This window comes from Sciurus vulgaris, assembly GCF_902686455.1.
Source record: "Sciurus vulgaris genome assembly, chromosome: 14".
NCBI classification, from domain to species: Eukaryota; Metazoa; Chordata; class Mammalia; order Rodentia; family Sciuridae; genus Sciurus; species Sciurus vulgaris.
The window spans coordinates 93,245,963-93,269,289 of record NC_136475.1 but is presented as its reverse complement, the minus strand read 5'-3'; the positions used below and the strand labels follow the sequence as shown (position 1 = coordinate 93,269,289).

Genomic DNA, 23,327 nt, shown 5'->3' with positions numbered 1-23,327 from the left:
CCCAGCCATCGAAGGGAGCACGCAAGGGCATGGAAAGAGACACCTGTCCAAAGAGCCCAAGTCTGAAAACAGGACACAGGTGGCTGGCTGTCACACGTCACTCTACACTTACCAGCGAAGCGAGTGAGAGCCCTGCCAAGTGGGAGGCAAGCGGGGAAGTGACTGAGGCGCGGCCGGGACACACGCAGACCCTGCTCCGGCTCCGCAGTCCCTGCCACTCCTCATTCACAGCCGACACGCTTTCCTGCATGTGCCTCGTAGTCACAGTAACATGGGCAAAATGAAGACTACCTGCTGTACCTGTCTACGCAGTCCTGAGTCTGCCCTGAGAAGTAAATTCAAAATGTTGTTTTACACGTGCAAATTAAATTAGGAAGGCTAGTCACAGAACTGAGAATCAGTTCAGTACTAGCAAGTTCATTATGAAAGCTTAAACCCCAAAACCTTAAAATCAAGAAGTGCTACGAAAGATCACACAGTTCGGCCCCCTGTTCCTCAGAACTGCCCTCAGAAAGTGCTGCGGATGGTCACGCTTCCTGCCACTCCACAGGCCAGTCTGCCCACGGGTGGAGGCCAGCACGCCGAGGAAAGTGCCTCCTGGCAGGCCTCCGCTGCCACCACTTCCATCAGGTGCAGCCCGCCACCTGGGCTCAGAAGCCCGTCTTCTCCGGCCTACGAGGACCAGGGTGCCGTCCCTCTCCGGAGTCTTCAGCAACCTCCTACCCTTTGGCGTCAACATATAAGCAGGAGTACGTCCCTGGAGTCTTTCAAACACCTTTCCACATGTACTTCTCACTGATCCCCGGAGCAGGACCTCAGGACCATGCCCTTTGTCACCTCTCCCCTACACCCGCTCTGGCCTCTGCTTCTGCCTGATGACCTCACTGACTGCTCTCATCAAAGGCAAGGCACTACATTCAATGGCAGCTCCTCTGCTTTCATGTTCCCTGATCTCCCTCTAAGTGACTGACAGTAGTGACCACTAAATGTCTAGTTCTCATTTCTGAGACCTAGTGGTCAGCTTCAGTGACGCTTCCTCTGAGAAGCCTCCTTGCCATTCACCTGGCTTCGGCCCAGATAAACCAAGATAAGGCTCCGCTCTTCGGCCCCACTGCACCTGCGCCCCTGCGCCCCTGTGCCCCTGTGCCCCTGCGCACATCCCCTCCACAGCATCCAGTGGACCTGCCTGCCATCCGCCCGAGGGAAGATCCTGTGCTCCTGTCTGTACTCCACGCAGGGCACAGAACCTGGCGCTGAAGAAACACCGACATGTTTTGAGAAAGGTCCTCCTGTGTCTTCTCTACAAGGACACAAAATAAGCCTCCTGGTCCTCCCAAAGGAGAGCTCCTCAAAAACTCAGCTCTACAATCCTCTTCTCCACCACAAGCCAGTTCAATCTATCAAATGCTATTTGGAGAACACCATTTCCAGGCTCTCCATTGACTTTGTGCAATTCACTTGTACATACCAAAGTAAAGAAAATTAGGTATTTCTCTGCTTTTGATACAACTTCTGAATTCTAAAATATCAACAGTTTTCTACAAACACCATCAGATCTCATCATAACTGTACTTTAAAAAGCAAGATAGTCCAGCTGGGGATATAGCTTACTTGGTAGAGTGCTTGCCTTGTATGCATAAGGCCCTGGGTTCAATCCCCAGCACCACCAAAAAAAAAAAAAAAAAAAAAAAGCAAAATATTCCTTAGGAAGTTATTATTTGCTCTGACACCAAAGGTGTTAAAAAGCCATTAAAAAAAAACCCAAGGAAAAAATTTTAAGGAAGTATAAATGAAAACAACAAAAATGACAAACAACTTGTACTAAATACTTTGGAGAACAGGGTAAGAGGACGGTTCTGCTCTTGATTCAAAAGCACCCCACCTTAGAAAGCTGGAGAACAGAACTTTCTACATAATCCCAGCACCCACCAGCATGATGTTCAAATTAAAGCTAAGAATCATATAATGTCCCACTGGCCCTAGTATCTAAACACATTCAATAAAATTGTTCCTTCTCTTTGTAAAACGTAACTAAAAACCTTCTACATAGTTCTAGATATTAAACACTATTCCTGCTCACAAATTATTGTTCCCAACTTAAAAGTTGTCATATTCACCCACAGACTAGGGACTCCTTCCTTAAGCTCTAGTTTGACCTCAGTATTAGAAATAAATGTTCTAAATAATACCTGTAACCAAGAGAATGTTCACAGGGACAACCTCCTAAGTACATCATATTTCAAATGAAACACTGGTTTTTAAATTCAACAATGTAAATATTCAATGTCAGAGTAATTTCCAAGTCCAGCTTTCCAGGTTGCTAACTGGAACACTTTATCTGAAAACATTACAACAAAACTTGATGGATTTCTGAGTGCAGCAAATAAGCATTGGATCCAGCGTCAGGCAGGATATATTAAGACTACACGAAAGACCAGAGCAAGGAAGGGTTCAGCATGTGTTCAGAAGAAAATATCGCATTTATCAACTTCAAAGACTGACCATTTTTGAATTATTTAAGGAATCATTACAATAAAAAATAAGCAAGTCACCTGCCTACACAGTGTGGCTCTTGCAGAGGACCTGGTCTTAAGCTGTGGCTCCATGGGGCCTGCAGAGCACCACACATGCAGGACAGAGGACAGCAGGTCTGCTTACGAGCAGCTGCTTAGACGACTCATGATCTTGCTCCGTTCAGGTCGGAAATCGGTAGTTTTCACACGGTGAACAAGTTAGAAGACATGATGGAAGATCAAAACTGCACATACAATAGCAGCAGGAAATATTAAGTCAGGGCAGGCGCAGTGACACACACCTGTGATCCCTGAACTCCAGAGGCTGAGGCAAGAGGATCACAAGTTCGAGGCCAGCCTCAGCAACTTAGCAAGGCCATGAGCAACTTAGTGAGACCCTGTCTCAAAATAAAAAAGAACTGTGGATGTGGCTCAGTGGTAAAGCACACCAAGGTTCATCCCCAGTACCTTAAAAAAAAAAAAAAACCTACAAAAGCAAAATTTTAAATACATCCAATAAAAATGGCAATAGGTTTATGGAAAATTAATTTTAAAGTACAGAAATATAAACACATGAGATAGCCAGGGAATTTATAAAGACGTTGGGCTTTCCCTTTCAGACAGTACATTTTTTCCATTTTAAAATTTTTTTATAAATTTTTTGCTGTTATAATTACCCATATAAGTGGGATTCATGGTTACATATTCATGCATGCACAAAACATAATTTGGTCAGTGGCAAAGTATATTTTTTAAAAAGCTAGAATGATGAACACAGATAAGTAAATTATAACTGGAATTCCAGAGACAGTCAAACATTGTGGTATGAGATCACGATACGTATATTTTGGGTTTTGCCCACAGTGCCAGCCTGACAACTCCCTTTCCAAGGCAGGCCATGGAAACTAGAAGGTCTCTTTTCCAAGGCAGGTCACAGAAACACTGATCTTCCCCCAACTTTCCATTTTGGAGTCAAGCATAAAGAAATTCCTGACCTGGCCCTTTCAGAGTAGGTCTTAAGACCCCCTCATTCCACAGGGTCCTGCCCCATTTGCTGGAGGGAAGAGCGCTGCAGGCAGCTGGCTGGGGTCCCCACCACTTTACCAGCACTAGATCACACCCCTTCTGTCCAACCTGCTTAGACGCAGGTGTCCACAAAGACCCAGAGGATGAGGTTCAGAAACTTCTGCATAACAAACCCAAGGAGGTTCCACAAGGGAGGCACACCCATAGGGGTCCTGAAAGCCCCACACCCCTCTCACACACTTGTACCTGTGCATCTCTCCACAGTATCTTTTATAATAATCCACTCAAGCAAATTAATGGAACCCAAGGAGGAGGTGTCAGGGGTGGTAAGCCTAGGGCTCGGGATAGCGTCTAACCTGGGAGGGCAGCGGAGTTGAGGGCTGAGCACTTAACGGATGGGAGGCACTATCTCCGGCAGACGAGTCAGACTGAACTGAAGTAGAGATTCCCCACTGGTGTCTGCAGGACGGACTGCTTGCTGGCTGGGGGGGAGAAGACCCTCAGCCCTTCAGCCCCTGAAGTCTGTGGTCATCACTGAGGCTAGCTTCCAGGCACCTCCCAGCAGCACACCTTTCTCTAGCCCCAGAGCCTGGGCCCTGTTCATAACCAGGCAGCCATCCACTACCAGAAAACCGACCCTGCCTGGTCCTGTGGCCTCAGCCAATCCTACCGATCACCCCTCATTCAGGAAAAGTACCAGTGCTGCATCTGGCCACCACAGGGAGTGTCCTCCTCACTCAGTAACAGGCACAGCCAAGAACTTGAACTTTTGCCTGTGGACTTTGCAATTTATGTGAGACACACTAAATGAGAAAGGCACCTGGGAAAAATGAGGGGCAGCCTGAGAGGAACACAGATTAAATCAGAACTCATCAATCAAGAATGCAGTCACGATGGCGTCTCTGAGCTACCGAATCGAGGGATCCTGGCAGCAGTGTCCCTGCACATCCAGAGAAGGGCTCAGCAAGGTGGCCAGCAGGTGGTGACAGTGGCTACTGGGCAGGGTCAATTTAGGTGCAAAAGGGAGACGTTTTTCACTGCATTCCAGTCTGTTTATATTTTACATTACTGGCATTTATCATCTACTCCTGAACAGATGATTTTTTAAAAAGTGAAACACGTTCGTTTCAAATTTTTAAATATAAAACAGCACCAAGATTTAGGATAGTAATTACCTAATTTCCCTAACACTGAAAGTGCAATGCTAGTTTTGTCCCACTACATTTTATGTAATGGCAACCACGTCTTAAAGAACATTTGCCAGGGACAGTGGCGCACACCTGTAATCCGTGACTTGGGTGGCTGAGGCAGGAGGATCACAAATTCAAAACCAGCCTCAATCCCTCAGCAAGACCCTGTCGCCAAGAAAAAACAAGAAAAAAAAAAAAGGTCTGGGGATGTAGCTCAGTGGTAAAGAGCCCCTGGGTTCAATCCCCAAAATCCCCAATAACGAGAGTAAAAAATAAAAACATGAGCATTTTCAAACATTTCAAACATAGAAAAACAACTTTTTCAAGCAAAAAGTAAACCAACTCCACTGTTACAGAGTCAACTCTGGTAATGTAATACACAACATTTAAGTCGAGAACTGTGACCTCACCATTAATAATGAAAATGAATTCAAACCTACAAATCAGGGGACATGCTCTTTATAAATCAAGCACAGAAGGCTGTACCAGTAATCCAGTGATCTACAGGTCATCCCTCAACACCATTCATGCCGAACACATCTCAAACGGGATCCCCGCCCCACCTCGTCACACCACCAGCCTGCACCTCTCCTCCTGGAGTCCCTATTTTAATGGCGTCACTTCCATTCAGCAACCAGAACCTTTATTCCAGAGAATTTTAAAATCATCTGCACACAGCACTTACACTCAGCTCACTCGCCTGGCTCAAGAGTCTGCTTAACAATCAAGGGGCAGGGTGAGGTGCGGCTCAGTGGTAGAGCCCTTGCCTACGATGTGTGAGGCACTGGGTTTGATCCTCAGCACCACATAAAAATAAATAAATAAAATAAAGGTATTGTACCCATCTACAATGAAAACATCTTGAAAAGAAAATCAAGAGTCATCAGCTACTAAGAAAACAATTTGTATTTGTCTTCCATCTTCCTTAAGGCCATAAAGCTCTTAATATCAATTGCTACAATTAGAAACCTGATAAGTAGAAATTTTAAGCTAAGAATCATAAAGACCCACTCACAAAACACACCAGTCAGCAATTAGAGGGACAACCACAGTAACAACCTCGATCTCCAAGTCTCAGGGTGGAGGAGATCAGCTCTGTGAGAACACAAAAGACCGGGATCCGCTTGGCATGCCTCTCAGGACATGACAACTGCCCGTCCTAATCCCACTGGGCACACCAGCAGAAGACCTCTCTCTCCACACAGGCCTGCGCATCAGAGGCAACATCCTCTTCTCTTCCTCCAGAGGCAGGGGCACAGAAAACTGCAAAGCTAGACCCAGGTGCCCCGTAAACAACTCCTCATTAAGGAGATGTCGTTAAAAACAGCCAGACTCCCAAGAGCTGATTAACTGACGATCCCTAAATATGTTCTCAGATCATCCACAGAAACAAAAAAGCAGAAAGCTTCTCCAAATGCACCAAAGAGAAGCAGGAAGCATGTGATTTAATCAAATACCACAGATGAAAGGAAGTGTCTTCTACCTACCAGGTTAATGAGGGCTTATCTCATTTTCATCTCAGTCCCAACCAACTATATAAAATACCTGTGAACTGAGAAGGAATTTATTTCTACTCCCCTGTGAAGTTAAAAGGTACTAGATTAATTGCACTCACACTGCTATACTATTATGGAGCTCAAGTAAAGGTAATTTTCTGAAAATAAATGCAATCCAACAAAACAAATAAAGCTCAATACACACACATATCCAAAAAAAAAAAAAAAAATCACACAGAACACAGACACAAGGAAGGATGGAAGGATGGATCTGCTTCCCACTCGCAAGGTCAAATGTGCTCTGGCAAATCAATGACCGAGCAGCCCAGCCCTGCTGGAGGATGGGATGATACAAGAACAGGCAGGCCCTCTATCAGAAGAGTTAGGTGCAGGAGAGCCGCCGTGCGGTTTGAATGTCTGTCTCCTGGATGGTCACAAGTAACACCAGCCAATCAGAAGGCAAGCTGAAGGGAAAAGCTGCCTGAGGCCATGGAGACTGGAAAAGCACATCTGCTATGTCCACACAGTAGCTGCCACTCAGCAGTCCCCAGGAGTGAGCTACTGACACCCAACGGCACCGTGAGCTCCAGAATTCTGACACTGAGCAAAGAAGTCAAAATACAGATCCACATGAATTTCTAGAACATCCCCCAGGGAAAAGCCTATCAGTGGCTGCCAGGGGATGAGGGAGGGAAGGGGAGTCTGTAGCAAGATACCAATAACGAACCAGGAAGCCTTGGGGTGACAGATATGATCACTGTCATTATTGCGGTGGTGAATGCCTAAGTCAAACATCAGTCTTCACTTTCAATACCTGCAGTCGACTGTGTGCCACGTAAACCTACAAAGATGTTTTGATTTTTTTTTTTTTTTTTAATTTTGTACTGATCACCGCTTGAGTTCAACTGAAAACCTTATAGTGGCACTTGTGTTTGGGGAAGGGTGTTTCATGTCCGGCACATATCCTGCTTTCTGGACAGGCAATTCTGGAATGAACACAGATGAGCAATACTTAAAATGTATTTCTTCCCATCCATCATTTTCATGGTTGAAAGACTAGAAGCATTTTAGTAAAAATTCCCATCACTTTCTCCAGTTTCTCTCAGAGACTATCCTCTGGAACCCAGTAAAAGCAACCATCAATCCCCAGCTTTAAAATGGTCTACTTAACTAAGCTGGCTGCCCATGTAACAAAAGTGAACTCCTCACCCCTCTGCCCTACAGAACCAGGGCGTCCTCCACCTCCCTGGCCTCCAGTCTCCCCTGGCACTGTGTCCTCAACTACACAACACACCAAACTTGCCATCACTCAAGATAGCCCTCGCCAAACTGCAGCAGGGAACGCCACCTCTGCCCAGGGCCCCTCCATAGTCTCCAGACCGTGAACTCCAAAGCCTCACCCCATCTGCTTCTGACCACAGACCCTGTTCTGCTGACTTCATAGCTCTTCCTACTATCTAAAATTATCTTATAAACCTCTTGGCTCATTTATTATATTTGCAAATACCATTTACTTATTCGTTCATTCATGCTATGACTATCAGACTCATCAGCCTAAGTAAAAACAATGCTCTCTTCCCAATTTACCATGAGCATTCACCTCCAGGCACCTAGCTGCTACTGTGTAAAAAGCGCCCGACCTATTAGAAAAAGAAAAAGATCAAGTCCAACTCTCCTATTAACTTTGCAGGCTTCAAATGGTGCTCCTGAAGAACTGAAGGACTCACTCTGCTCCAGGGCTGCCTCGCTGTCACCAGATCTCAGTTCAATGCTAAGGCAACTTACAGGTGCCCTGGTTTGGCCCTTTTCACAGGGATCTATTGATATGAAAGCAGTAGCTCCTAACGCCCAGCGTGGATGTGAGACATCTTGACTCCAGAACACTTGGCCGATGCGTTAAACACCAGAACCCAGGGGACTGATGCAATCATCTTTAATTTCTCACTTTTTTTCAATTTTAAAGTTTTCAGACACTATCACCAAAAAGTTAAAACTGGTTCTTTTGCCTCTTGATGCTGCACTTGCTAAATGATCTGACGACAAGTCATTAACACCATCACTGGACTGCAGCCTTCAAGAGGCTGGGACTTCTGATGATTCTGGTCTGGTTTCCTCATCCCCGGCACCCGCTCCCTGACATGGATATGTGCTGTTAGACACTGGCAAGCTCACATCTCACCTCAGGACGTCAACGCATGTTTCCAGACGTGGGGGTGCTGCCAATGACATACGTCATCTCTTTTTGCTCTAGTCCAAAACTGAACTAAGCAAGTGTCTGAATTCAAAATACATAGCAAGGATCAGCGCAGACCCACCCCCGGTGCCACCGGCATGGTGACACCCAGCCCAGGGGACTCCTAACAGCAGGAGAGCCCAGACAGAAGGCCACCTACACTCCTCAGGCTGCAGCCTTCAGACTCTTCATCCTCAGTTTCTTAATAAGACAGTAAGCACATCCCCTCAACCAACGTGCTTCCGGATCCTCTGACCAACACGCCTGCCTGCCCGGCCAGCTAGATGGAAGTAAAGCAGGGTGGGCCCCTCTTGAGAGAGGCCTGATACAAGACAAGAAGATAATTCAACAGGCAATTACTTTTTAAAAAACCGTAAAATATTATGCATTATACCACTTCCCCCCACCATGAGGCCTATAACCCAAAAGGCACGTAATAGTAAGTGTTGAAAGAATGTGGAGAAATTGGGATCTTTATACTGCTGGTGGGAAAGAAAGAACGGGCCACTTGGGAAAACAGTGCCTCAGAATATCAATCACGAGGCTGCTACTTAACCCAGAGACTCCACCCCCAGATGTACAAAGGACACCTGAAACTTGACTCCACACAAAAAACTTCTACACAAATGTTATCAGCAGCATTATTCATAAAAGCCCCAAAGTGGAAATAAGATGAATGTCCACTGAGGGATAAATAGGTAAACGAGGTGCATCCACACTGGATTATTACTTGGCAATAATAAGAAATGCATCCTGATGCATGCCAAGACGTGGAGAACCCCCAACACACTGCACCAAGGCCTGCTCCAACCTGTCTAAAACAGGCAGCTCTGTTGATGGAAAGCGCCTTAGCGGTGGCCTTTCTTGTCAGGATCAAAGTGGCCAGATTCATCAGTGGTGACGGCTGCACAATTCTGTGAGTTTAATCAAAACCACTAAATTGTATACCTTTCTTTTTTTTATTTCCCCATTTGGGGGGCGGGGCTGGGGTTTTTTTTGGTACCAGGGATTGAACCCAGGGGCTCTTCACCACTGAGTCACATCCCTACCCCTTTTTATTTTGAGACTGAGTCTTACTAAGTTGCTTAGGGCCTTCCTAAATTGCTGAGGCTGACTGGCCTTGAATTTACAATCCTCCTACCTCAGCCTCTTCAGTCGCAGGGATTACAGGCAAGCACCACCATGCCTAGAGCAAATCATATCTTGATAAAGCTGTTAAAAGTACACTGTGCATAACAAATAATGATCACAGCCTTCAGGGAAGTGGTGACACACACCTGTAATTCCAGCTACTTGGGAGATGAAGGCAGGAGGCAAGCAAGTTCAAGGCCAGCCTGGGAAACTTAGCAAGACCCTATTCAAAACAGATTTTTTTAAAAGGGCTGGGTACTGTAGCTCAGTGCACAAGGTCCTGGCCTCAATCCTCTATCACAACACACACACACACACACACACACATACACACACCCATAAAAGTATTTCATAAAATGATCTCTCTTATTAAGATCAAGATGGAGAGAGAGAGAGAGAGAGAGAGAGAGAGTGTGTGTGTGTGTGTGTGTGTGTGTGTGTGTGTGCGCGTTCGCCTCAGCACCCCTCTTCCACGAAGTTCACAAGCACTGTCACAGTCCCTGGTCCCCATTACCTCCCTAGAGCATTTATGCCAGAAATAGGAATTCCTTAGGTAAAATCACCAACTTCATAAAAAGCACAAACTGCTATAATTCACATGAATCTGAATTTCCCTTTAGCTGTTGAAAATTACTAATAAATTTATAATTTAAAATCTCCTGAAAAATAATTTCCAGGCCCAGAAGTTTTTACTGGAAAATTCTACCAAATATTTAGAAAACAATTAAAACCGATTTTATACAATCTCTCCCTCCAAAAAAGGAAAAGATACTTTCCAATCAATAAAGGGACCACTCCAGACCTAAAGGATTAAAAAGATTTGAGAAATAAATGCAAACTGTAAAGCTGAAATGGATCCTGTTACTAAAAAGGACCTGGTGGGATGAATGAATGATAATCTGAAAAGGGGTCTAAAGATCTGAGGGAAAAAATGTATATACTTCCTAATTTTTGATGGTCATCGAGGGATTATAAAGAATGCCACTGTTTATGGGAAATGCTATAAAAATATTCAGAAGTGATGTGGCATCGAGTCGGCAACTTATTCTCAAACAGCTCAGGGAAAAATAACTTTCTCTAAATTATACTTGTAACTTTTCTGTAAATATAACATTATTTTAAAATTAGGAAAATTATTTTTTAAAAAGACAATACAAGCCAGGCACAGTGGCACACCTGTAATCCCAGCAACTCAGGAAGCTGAAGCAGGAAGATTCCAAGTTCAAAGCCAGACTCAGCAATTTAGCGAGGCCCTAAGCAGCTCAGCAAAACCCTGTCTCAAAATAAAAATTAAAAAGGACTGGGAATGTTGCTCAGTGGTCAACGCCTGTGGGTTCAATCCCTGGTACCAAAATCAAAACAGACAATACAAGAGGATATTTTTATGATCTCCACACAAAGAAAATGTTCCTACATTAGGTACAAAAAATTACAAATCAAATAAAATGTTATCAATTCAATCACACTAGAATAAGACCTTCTTGCTATGCAATATTATTCAGCCTCTAAAAAGAAGAAAATTCAGGTACATATGACAACATGATACGTATGATAAACCCTGAAGACATCATGCTACTGAAATAAATCAGTCACAAAAAGACCAACACTGCAGGTTTCCCCTCAAATGCAGTATCTAGAATGGTCAAATCCATAAAAGCAGCAAGCACAACAGTGGTTCCCAGGGCTGGGTGGAAGAAGTGGAGAGCTGTTCAATGAATACGCAGGTTCAGTTTTGCAAAAGCAGAAGTTCTGGAAATCTTTCGCACAATTGCGTGCTGCACTTACCACTACTGGACCATCTGCAGATTATGGTGACAGTGAGAAGCTCTGCTGTGTTTTTCACCACACACACAAGCACATCTGCCATCAACACTGTGAAGAAAAGCAAGGAAATGATGTGCACACCACCTCCAAGCTGCTCCTTCCTGGAATGAGGTCTAGAGAGGCACAGAGTCGGAAGAGGTGTTCCTAAGGGGCGAGGACCGGCGGTTTTCACACCCTCTAAGTAAACGTTGCTTGCAGCTTTTCTCCTGCAAAACTGATCCTTAACTCCCCAGGGGCTGGGCTTGTGGCTCAGTGGTAGAGCACTTGCCTAGTGTGTGTGAGGCCCTGGGTTCGATCCTTAGCACCACATATAAATAAATAAATAAAATAAAGCCCACTGACAACTAAAAAAAAATTTTTTTTAAATATCAACTCCCCAGAACAGGGAGGATGTGACAGTACAAAAAGCTCTAAAATAATGAGCTTTGAGGGAGGGAAGAAAAGGAAAGACCCAGATTCCTCTAATACTATTAACTTAGAATTCTACTTTCTAAAAATAATAGGTCTGTTTCTGCACAGCAACTTAAAAATTTAAGTTCTCAGTGGTTATGGTCAAATATAATATCATTTTCCATAACTGCCAGATATTTTAAAGTCCTATCATGGAGCCAAATAATCTTCAACCTCAAAATGAGAGGCATCAAGAGAGAAAGCCAGCCCTCCCCAGCGGTCAGAGCAAAGGCTGGCTTCCTGTGAGCGCTGGGAAAGCAGGAAAGCGAGAGCCACATGGCCGCAGCCTGTCCAGGGAAACCCAGCGCTGCCTGGTCTCCCTCTGGGAGAGTGACCCGCGGGCTGCAGCGGACTGCGAGGCTACCACACACGCGCGGAGACCTGGGGGAGACACAAGCTTCCTCTTTCCCAGTCGTTTTGAAACATCTAAATCAAACTCTAAATTTTCCGTTGTTCAACTGGCTATATTAGCTGGGACTCAAAACCATACAAAGAGGCCTCCCATGCCGATGAAAAGATTACCGATATGTTTTTCTTATCATTTATTTTTATTTACATTTTTTGATGTTGGTTTTTCTCATCATTCTGATCAAATTATCATAGGCACTTTATCAAACCAAATTTTTAGCTTCAAAGCACAATGAAATTATTTAAAGACAATGTGTAACCCCCATGAGTCCTGAGCCTGCCACACTCCCTGACCTCAGGCTCGGCGTGCAATGGCCTACACAATACTTCTACTTCAAAGTCTAAGACATGCCTGGAACTCGCCACAGCACAGGGAGCTTCCACACCTACCCCTCCAATCCTCTTCCACTGCCTGGATGCTCAGGCCGAACCCTAGGGGAAGTCACGACCCTTGATGCTGCTCTTCTCATCCGCCAGCTCCACTGTCAAGCACAGCCCGAGGAAGGCCACCTCTCACACACGCACTGTCCCACCTCGCCCACCCAAGCTACAGCACACTCCCACTGCAGTCCGTGATGGCCTCCAGCCCGCCACACTCCATCGAGACCCTGACAAGTCCATCAGGCGAGCTTGACCTTCGCCTGGGCTGCTCAGCAAGGTCTCGTCCAATGTGGGCAATGTGGGAAGTGGGGACTGAAAGAGAGACTTCACAGGAGAGACTTGACAGACACTGCCTCAGCTAGTGGCCCAAGCCAACACTGGCTGCGACCAGCACACTGCAAGTTCATACCCTCCCAAGGGTGGATGGACATCTCTGCAGTCTCCCCCAAACCAAACAGACAAACCCAACGTGAGAGACACTCTACAAAATCCCTCAAACCTATTGTAAAGAAAACCCGAGGAACTGTCACAGCCCAGAGGCACCCAAGGAGACACACGGACTCAATACAAGTGGCAACTGCACAGGATCCTGGAACACAAAAAGGATCTGGTTACAGGCCAAAGCTCCTCTGCTGAAGCCCTGACCCCAATGTGCTGCCCAGCCAGTGAGTGGTACACACCTGTGATCCCAGCTGCTCAGGAGCACCAGGTAGGAGGAGCCCAAGTTCACAGTCAGTCTAGGCAACCTGGCAAAATCCGCTCAGAATAACATTTTCAGAAAAGCAGCCCTGAACGTACTTCAGTGGTAGAGCACTTGTCTAGCCAGCACAAGGCCCTGGGTTCAATGTTCAATCCCAGCAGCCCCCACCCACAAAAGAATAAAGAAATCTAAACAAAGTATACAGTTTGGTTAATGATGTCCAATACTGGTTCTGCAGTTGTGGCAAATGACCACACTGCTGTAACATAGTAACAACAGGATTGAATCAGACAGTGGTTCATGGGAATTCTCTGTACTGTCTTCACAACTTTGTGTGAATTTAAACTATTCTAACATAAAGGGTTTATTTTTTAAAAATACAACGGTTTCCTGTCATATTCAGATTATACCCAAATATAAGTGATCCTGGGGGCTAGGCTTGTGGCTCAGTGGTAGAGCACTTGCCTGGCATGTGTGAGGGCACTGGGTTTGATCCTCAGCACCACATATAAATAAATGAATAAAATAAAGGTCCATCGACACCCAAACATATATATAAAAAGTGATCCTGCCAACCTCTTTGAACCTGTCGTCCAGCACAGCACCATCCTCTCCCTGGTCTACCACGCTGCTTTCTCAGGGTTGCAGAGGACATGGGTTACACAGTGTCTGCATCTGTGAGAACTGTTCAAACTGCACACTGAAGCTCTGTGCACCGCACCATATATAAATTAAACTTCAACATTTCTTAAACATATGATTGCCTAAACAAAAACTGATGACAAGTCAGGCACAATGACACAAACCCCAGTGGCTCAGGAGGCTGAGGCAGGAGGATCAAAAGTTCTAAGTCAGCCTCAGCAACTTAGCAAGGCCCTAAGCAACTTAGCAAGACCCTGCTTCAAAGGAAAAAATAAAAAGGGTTGGGAATATGGCTCAGTGGTTAAGCACCTGTGGGTTTAATCTCCCTGAAATTACATAAACATAACTCTTAAGCATGGTGGCTTAAGAAGATAATAATATTTCTTTTGCTCTTAGGTCTGCATTTGGGGCAAGGTCTTGGCATCAGTCAGGGCCTAGAATTCTCTAAAGGCTCAGTCACCACCTGTCAAATGGCTAATGGTGGGAGGAAGTCTCCCAAACTCATGGGTAACAAGACAGAATATGTAATGACAGAATTTATCCAAAAGGTCCAACGTCTAACAAATGAAGAGTCCCAGAAAAAAAACAACAAAGGAAGAAAATATCAAAGAAAGAATTGCAGCCCATTTCCTAGAGCTAACGAGCATGAGCCTTTGCACTGCAAGAACTGCCCAAGCACCACAGAGACCCGAAAACACGGAGCAAAGAACATCAAAGATAAAGAGAAGATCTTAGGGATCTTCAAGAACAATCAGATCAACCACAAAGCCACAGGAACTAGGCCAGCATCACGCTTACCAGCAGCACCACGGGCTGTGATGTCATGACAAGACCCCTAGGTTACACGGGGAGTCTCTGCCGACCCGAGGCCCATGACCATATCGCCAACACTTGAACGGAAACTGCCTTGGAAAGTTTGATTTCTTAGGAAGTTATTTAGATACATGCTTCAGCAAAACAGAAGTCTCACCCAGAAGGAATAGCACAAGATTCAAGAAATAATGCACTGGTTGCTGCAGTCAGAACAAGCACAGAGGAGAACGGCAGTCAGCAGGAGCAGCGCCCAGTCCAAAGGGGACGAGGAAGCCTCCTGAAGGGAATTACCTGAGGCAGAAAAGTCAGTTCTCAGAGTACAGAGGGAATCCCTAAGGATTTGGATTCAAGATTTGAGTTAGCAGAATATTTTCCCAATCTCTACAATGGATGGGTATTGTCAATTAGGTAATAAAAATGTTTTATAAAGAATAATTTTAAATGCCAAGTTTAAGGAATGGAAAAATTATATAGAAAAAGTTTTAAAATCTGTTTATTTGCCTAAAACGAAATCTGTGGAAATTAATTTCCTCCTAAAAGAGAAATAATGGCCATTAAAATCTTATACTCCCCAGCCTAAACAAAGATCATAACATTTCAATTTACCTGTTTATATTATCAGTTTTTAAAGTTCCATTCTACATTCTAGAAGCAGTAATTTATAAAGCAAATACGTAATTCTAAAATCAAGTGAATCTTTTAACATCTAACTCAGAAATGCACAAAATACTCTTTTCAATCTATATTTTTGCTCATTTCAAAAATAAGCACCTATCAACATACACGCACACCCTGGGGGCCGAGCCTGGCAGCACAGTCCTGATCTGGGTCCCGCCCAGGCCTGCCACTCACCAGCTGCCCACCCGGCAGCCGGGGCCCTTGCCATCGCACACGGTGCACAGTGTTGTCTGAGGGCTGACGCAGTCAGGAGACAAGGGGCACCCAGCATGTGCTGGGCAGGCACTCGCCAATGGGAGATAGCCTCATGTGGTCTGCCCATGTTCCAAAAGGACTATAAGCAATGGCTGCCACTTATAAGCAGATACGACAGCCTCCATTAATCCAAGAATACTCTTGCTTCCCTGGGAAAACACTATTTTTATAGGAGGAAAATTTTCATTTTAAAAACAAGGAAACAGGGCTGGGGTTGTGGCTCAGTGGCAGAGCGCTTGCCTAGCGCGTGTGGGGCACTAGGTTCGATTCTCAGCACCACATATAGGTAAATAAAATAAAGGTCCACGGATGACTTTAAAAAAAAAAAAAAAACAGGAAACAGCCAGGCACAGTGGAAGCAGGAGGCCGGGAGCTCAGAGCCAGCCTCAGCAAGGGCGAGGCGCTAAGCAACTCGGCAAGACCCTGTCTCCAATAACCTACAAAATAGGGTGGGGAGGAGGCTCAGTGTTTGAGTTCAATCCTCCATATGCCCCCTCCAAAAAAAAAAAAAAAAAAAAAAACACCCAAGGAGACTGAAGATCAGAAAACCAAATCATTTTCCAGTCACACAGCATGGGAGCCAAAATTCTAAGCTGAGGCCAAACCCAAAGGCCATGCTTAGTCCACTACTCTAAGCCCTGATACCTACGCAATTCATCTAAAAGTTTTAGGGGAAAATGATGGGAAAAAAAGCTAGTATTTTCCAAAATACAAGTGCTCTTTCTGGAATCAGAAGGTTTAAGTGGTCTAGTACTGTTCACTGCTGGCAAGGTCACCCGGAGGTCAGAAGCTGCCCGGCAGGTGACACTATCAGTTACAGCCTGGCCTCTCACACGACTGAGAACCAAACTGCACGGAGCACGACGGCTGCTGAGCAGCCATGAGTGGGACTCCCGAACTCACTCCTCTTCATACGCAGACATCTCCAAAGAGAGCTCGACCGCATTCATTCAAAATTGATTCCTCCCCCCTCGTCATTACTTTGTAATTAGAAAATGCATTCCAATATTAACATCTATAAATACTCCATCACTCAGCAGGAGCCTGACTTCTACACCACTGCCTATTAATGAAGAGAGAAGAAGCACAGTATAGATCAGAGGAAATACTCAGGGTGCTCGTCTTGTGTAGCTTGGTTCTTGGATTCAGCAGAAACTATTTTAATCACTACTGTTAAAAACTTTAAGTACAGACATATTAGTCCACTTCTTTTCTTGGTACTTATTTCTTCCTATCCTCTCCTTGGTCTAGAAAGAATTTAAAGCAAATTTATTTTTTCCGACTCCAAAATCCACCTCCTTTCCATTATGCCATTGTCCTCAAGACACTCTTTATCCACTGACAAGTGGACGCTGCCAGCCAGTCCAGCAGTGCTGGAGGGTCAGGAGACAATGATGAGTTCTTCCCCCAAGGGCGGAGTTCTAATGAGTAAGCTGTAAAATGACACACAGCGGGTGTGATAACACAGGTGTCAACGGAACACAGTGACCAACAGTCACTCACATGCGCACGCCGGCCCTTTCCTACCAACTCCTCACCACTGCCAGCACTCCTGTTTAGGGAGCACGCCCACTCCCTGGACCCCCCGAGGAAGGCGCAGAAGCCTGCTCCGCTGCTGCCCAGGCGGGTGAGCTGAGCGACTCAGGAGCAGAGATCCCTAGGCAGCGACACATCCAGGTCACATCCTCCGCCCAGCAGCCGGAGGGAGCCTGGCAACTGATCTGCCATCTGACTCCTAACTCTCTCTAACCCGTTCCAACCTAGCAAGAGTTCATCAAGGCCAGAACCCAAGAACTCCAACACCACATCATCCCCATGTTATACAGGGATCCGAGGCTCCACGCCCCAGAGGGGCTGTGACCTGCTCCAAGCACCTCTGTCACCATGTGAAACCACCGCTTCCCTGCAGCAGAAAATGAGCTCCAGTGATAACTCACTGATATCAGACTGAAGTTCCAAACAGGAGACGGAAGTTAAAGCTAAAACAAGTCACCGGCTGGTCAATGACACTCCTTTAAGCAAGGAAACCCAGGTAATGATCAGGTTTACACTTCATTAACTCCACAAACAAATACTGATGGAGCACGGTCCCAGGCACCAGGCACGTCAGCGAAAACAAAACAGAAGGCAGAGCCCCTGCTCTCGTGGAGATCACTTTTGGTGAGAGAAGACAATAAATGGTTGGATATACACTATCAGAATATCTAACGTAAGATCAGGTCAGTAGTTTTAAAAATAAAAGAGCAAGAGCAAAATAACAGGAGGCTCTATGTTGAAAGGAAAGAGCTATGCTATAGGAGGGAGCCAGGAACAAGCAAGTACAAAGGTCCTGAGGTGGAACCTGCTTGGCATATTCGAGGGCTGTGAGGTCAGCGTTGATGAAGACAAACCCACCACAGAAAATGAGCTAGAGAAGCAGCCAGGGCCACATCGTGCCGGACAGCGGTTTCCCTGGAGGGCTCTGCAGAAGGGAACGACGTGTTAGGATTTGCAATAAATGCCTCTCTTCACCGCTCAATGATATAGTTCCCCAAGTAACATCCTAATTTCTTGTTTTTCCATACTATTTCAGACTCAAGAAACAGCAGTTGGAAATCAAGAAAAAGTAGGGCTTGCTAAAAGAAAAGCCCAAACAGGAGTGTAGCTCAGCACTGAGCTACGAGTGGTTTAGGACTCAGGCAGACAGCACCAACCCCAGGGTGCAAAAGGCAGCTGCAGCACCATCCAGTCCACAAGTGCCACCTGCAGTCCTTGTCACGGTAAGTCTACGTCTCTCCACTCTAACAAGCTGGAATCAGAGACGAGCCCAGAGAAGCTTATAAACACCTGAGTGTCTGGGGCACAACAGTGAAATTATACAAGTGCTGTTAAGTAACCGCATGATCGTCTGTAAAACTGCCAGAATTCCAAATGGTCTGGGGACTTTAAAATGAAGTCAACCTCATTTTGCCAAATGTAAAATATCATCAACTTAGATCTGATGCAAACATCTGCCAAGTGCCCGCAGAGCCAGGATCTCCAGGTAAAACCTAGTCTCTGCATCCCGAGCTCCGCAGGAGGGCCCTCCAGTCAACAGGACCTGCACAGAAGGTGTGCAGAAGCCACCTCGCTGGGCCAGGCTAGGGGAGGAGAAAGTGGCTCCAGGCCTGGACAAGGGAAGGTGGCAGTCCCCCCGCCTGCCCAGCTGCAGCATGCCCTTGAGTGCTTCGCGCAGGTCCAGGGGGCGCGCCCCACTCCAGCAACCGCAGCAGCTGAAGAGGGAACTAAGAGCTCCGCCAGCGTGTTTAAAACAATGATGTTCCATACTACTTCAGCCTTAAGAAACTTCTTTTCCTAAAGAAACAAACAGCAATACACACCAAAGGTGTACTTGAGAAACTTACTAAAGCCGGGCGCAAGTCTGTAATCACCGCGGTGAGGCAGGAGGACCTCAAGTTCAAAGCCAGCCTCAGTAACTTAGCGAAGCACTACGCAATTCAGTGAGACCTGTCTCCTAATAAAATATAAAAAGGGTTGGGGGCCGGGGATGTGGCTCAGTGGTGGAGCACTTCCCTAGCACGAGTGAGGCATTGGGTTCAATCCTCAGCTCCACATAAAAATAAATAAAGGTACTGTGTCCACATACAACTAAAAAATAGTTTAAAAGGGGGGGGGGGGGTGCTGGGAATGTAGCTCAGCCAGTGGTTGGGTGCCCCTGGGTTTGATCCCTGGTACCAAAAAAGAGGAAAAAAAATTTACTACAAAACCGTAATAGCAGAAAATTACAAACAACTAAGAAATAAACTATGACGCATTCAAATAATGGAATACTGTGTAAGTTTTAGAGAGCAATTTAATAAAATTATGACTCAAAATATTGTTAAAAAAGTTCACAAAAATTGTCTATCCAATGTGAGTCCAATTTTACTTAGATATACACAGTCTAAAAAATGTCAAAGTTATCTCTGGATTGAAAGATAAATTATCTTTCAATATTTTTATTTTTAAAATTATTTTTAAATTTTCATATTTATAAGCTTTTGTATTTTGTAAATTTCATACAATAAAGATATATCATTTTCTAAATCAGATTTTAAAATACAGGAGTCCACCACACCTACACCAGCAGTGTTTGGGGTATGCCTCATCGCCGCTATCTGCACCTCAACAGGATTATTTGTGAGAATATGCTTATTACTAAATGAACATTTACTCCTTTTAGTACATTTTAGTAAATTAACAGGCAGAGTGGTCAATCTTCAAACACGCACACCAACGCTGCAGAACCCTACAGACCATGCCTGGAGACAGAACTCTGGGATGCAGGACTGCCCCACCCCTGAGGGCCAGAAGCCTCCACTCCCCCCAGTGAGGGGCTCCGCACTGGAAGAACAGGGTACCAAAACCCACCGCACCAACTTGCTGCTGTTCATCAGCCACGGAGAATGGAATGAGACGGCACCCACTCCCCAGAAGGTGACCCTGAAGTAACGGGCTTACCGGGACCACTGCTGGACTGGCCAGAGAGCCCGTGAGCAGCTCAGTGAGGAGCCCCAACAACCACCACCTGCTAACACGGGACACAGGGTCTGCCTCGCAGTGTTGAGGCAGAAGCCAGATGGCCAACAAGCAGACTCCTACAGCAGGCTACTTCCCAGGATCAGCGCACACAAGAGCAATGCTGCCAAGGGCTGCCTGTCACCAGGCCCTGTGCGGGAAGCCAGGCTCCCCGGCCTCACAGCTGGGAAGTGCAGCCATATGAGTGCAGGCTGACTCCTGCACCCCGGATCCCAGTCACCAGAATCTTAATACAGGAAACATGTTTGGTTTTTAATTAGCTACGTCTTCGAATCTGCCTGTTCCACCCGCTCTGAAATTGGATGCCTAGCACAAAGTCAGGCCATCCATCCATCTTTACGGAAGGAGCCTGCCCTTTCTTCACTCTACAACATTCTCCTAGTCTAGCACTGAGCCAGGCACAGTGGCACACACCCATAATCCCAGAGGCTTGGGAGGCTGAAGCAGGAGGATCTTGTTTGAGGTCAGCCTGGGTAACTTTAAGACCGTCTCAAAATAAAAATAAAAAGGGCTGGGGATGTGGCTCAGTGGTAAAGAGCCCCTGGGTTCAATCCCTGGGGGGTGGGAGTTGGGGGGTGTTTACATTTTTGCTTTAGGATACCAAGAAAATTTATTATTCAGAATTCCAGCTCAAATATTATCTTGCCCTGAGCAGTTCAACCCTGACCTGAGTTACTTATTCGTCCCAAGATGATTCCAGAGTGTGGTGGGGCCTGCCCTGTTCTTCCTCTGTGGCAGAACCACAGCTGGGCACTGCTCCTGGCTACCCGCCCCCACCTACACCACCCCATCTCCCTGCAGTGACCTGCAGCCGTGTAACAAAGCTCTCACAAAAGAACCTGAGTGGAAATGACCCGTGTGTGCTGACCCAAGACAGTCTCTGCCCTTCTCCTCTGGAAGCCAGAAACCGCCAGGTCCTCCAGCGCCCCATCACCTGGTTAGTGATCCAATAACTAACAGACGCCAGCCCAGTTTGGTAGTAAACCAAACTCTGATGGCAGAGCCCAGACTTTTTATTTCAACGTGTTTATTTTTAACTGATACATAGAAAAATTAAAAATTGTACATAATCACGGGTACCATGTGATGTTTCAATACATGTACACACCGTGTAACGTTTACATTAGGCTGAATATATCCATCTTCTCATTTGCCATTTCTTCACAGTGAAAACATTCAAAAGCCTTTCCTCTAGTCTCCTGAAACATACGGCGCATTATCATCATCTACAGTCAGCCCCTGGGATCGACTACAAATGAGCGCCCATCGATGCGCCTCTGCCCACCACGCCCTCCTGGCCGCCCTCCTCAGTCTCTGGTGACCACCGTTCTACTCTCAACTTGTAGGTCGATGCTTTTAGATCCCATGTGGTCGAGATAAGAGGCGCAGGTGACTTTCTATGCTTGGCTTCTTTCATGTTACATAATGTCCTTCAGTCCCACCCATGTGGTTGCAAATAACAAACGTGATTCCATTTTGTGACTGAATAGTACTCCCTTACAGGTACATTTTCTTGATCCATTCATCTGCTGACAAACACTTGGGTTGTTTCCATTTCTTGGCTATTGTGCTGAGTGCTGCAATACTCATGGTATTACAGACGTCTCTTCAACATTTCCTTTGGATGGTCCTCCTGGATCATATGGTAGTTCTCCACATCAGTCATCAGGGAAATGCAAATCAAAATGCAAAAAGCCCACTGCCCTGTGTGAGCCAGCCTCAACCAGGCTGCTAGCAACGAGACCTCGAGTTATCAAGCCACAGGCTGTAAGGCACACAGGCCTCCGCATGGCCAGGTGGAGCGGAGTCCCACCACTGTTTACATCAAAACTGTCTTTGACGGGGAAAATAAACAAAACTATCATTTTTTAAGTAGTTGAATTAGTTTTGGGACTCAGCCACAGCAGCCTTATCTAAACTCATCCCAACATACCTGTCTCCTGACACTCTGACACTCTAGAACCACCTGTCAGTCTTTCCATCCCCCTAGACCAGGGGCTAAAGAGCCAGAGAGCACTTGCTCATCTTTTTTCTCTCCAGAACTACTAACACCCCTTGGTAATTCTTGACATCTGAAGTGATAGCAAAAAATAAATAATACTAAACCTATCACCTTCTTTTTAACAAAAATGTTCAAAACCCTCCAAATGCACAAGTCCCAGAATATTGCCAACGTGTCAAATTGTGTCTTCTGTACTACACAGTTTTGGTGAAGGGTCATTTTGCTAATAGTCCCCTTTTCCCAGCATGCTAACCGACAGCAACACACAGCCACCTTCCTTTCTGCACCTCGCCCTGCACACGTGATTACAGGTGACATAAACACAGTGGACCTGCTTGCTAACCCGTGTGACCAGCCTAGTCGGGGCACGCTGACCTGCACTGCCTTTCTCCCTCACTTGGCATCTACCAAATCTGGTGCTGGGGACAAAACAAAGTCACCTAATATTTTTATTTTCTAGAGGTTCCTATTTGCAATAAAATACAAAAAGGAAAACAATCCAAGACCAGCATTATGCACTGTTGTAGTTTAATCTTTGTTTAAACGGTACCAACATCCTTTTATTTTTAATATTCCAAGTAGGATGTTTTAATCTACTCAAGTATTTCCTACCCACTGACATATTCCTTAAAAAACATATGGATCACTTTACAGTTCTATGAAGTAAAACTCTCAACTCTATGCCAAAAACATTCCTGGACTTCATATTTCTCCACCAATTTATATTTCCGATACCTTAGAAAGAAAATGAGACTTTATAAATGCATCTCCCCAATCCATATCAAAAATTCACCTAACATACCATTCAACAATACTCAAAACTCCACTCTCCAATTCTGATTAGTGTAACAGAATCTCCATACAGGTCTACTGGAAGGCAGAAGCTCAATGTTTTGATGCCAAGTTATTGTGTAGCTTTACAACATTTTCCACGAACAAAAGGAAAAGGTCCACGCAGCCCGATCCAGGAAATGCATGGCGACTACAATGATGGCACCCAGAATTTTAATTTCTCCCATGGCGCCCGT

At 45.5% G+C, this 23,327-nt stretch overlaps 1 protein-coding gene across 7 annotated transcripts in view; it reads right to left on the bottom strand.

Moving 5' to 3' along the window:
• MBOAT2 (membrane bound glycerophospholipid O-acyltransferase 2) overlaps nucleotides 1-23,327 on the bottom strand; it is a 133,868-nt gene that overhangs the window by 99,351 nt on the left and 11,190 nt on the right. For 2 of the 7 annotated variants that reach the window (XM_079110963.1, XM_079110962.1), the window contains exon 1: nucleotides 11,375-11,852. The exons of the other annotated variants lie outside the window; for them this stretch is intronic. The gene's annotated coding sequence lies outside the window, so the exon portion shown is untranslated. Of the gene's footprint in view, nucleotides 1-11,374; nucleotides 11,853-23,327 lie in introns of those variants that run through there. 7 annotated transcript variants of the gene reach the window in all.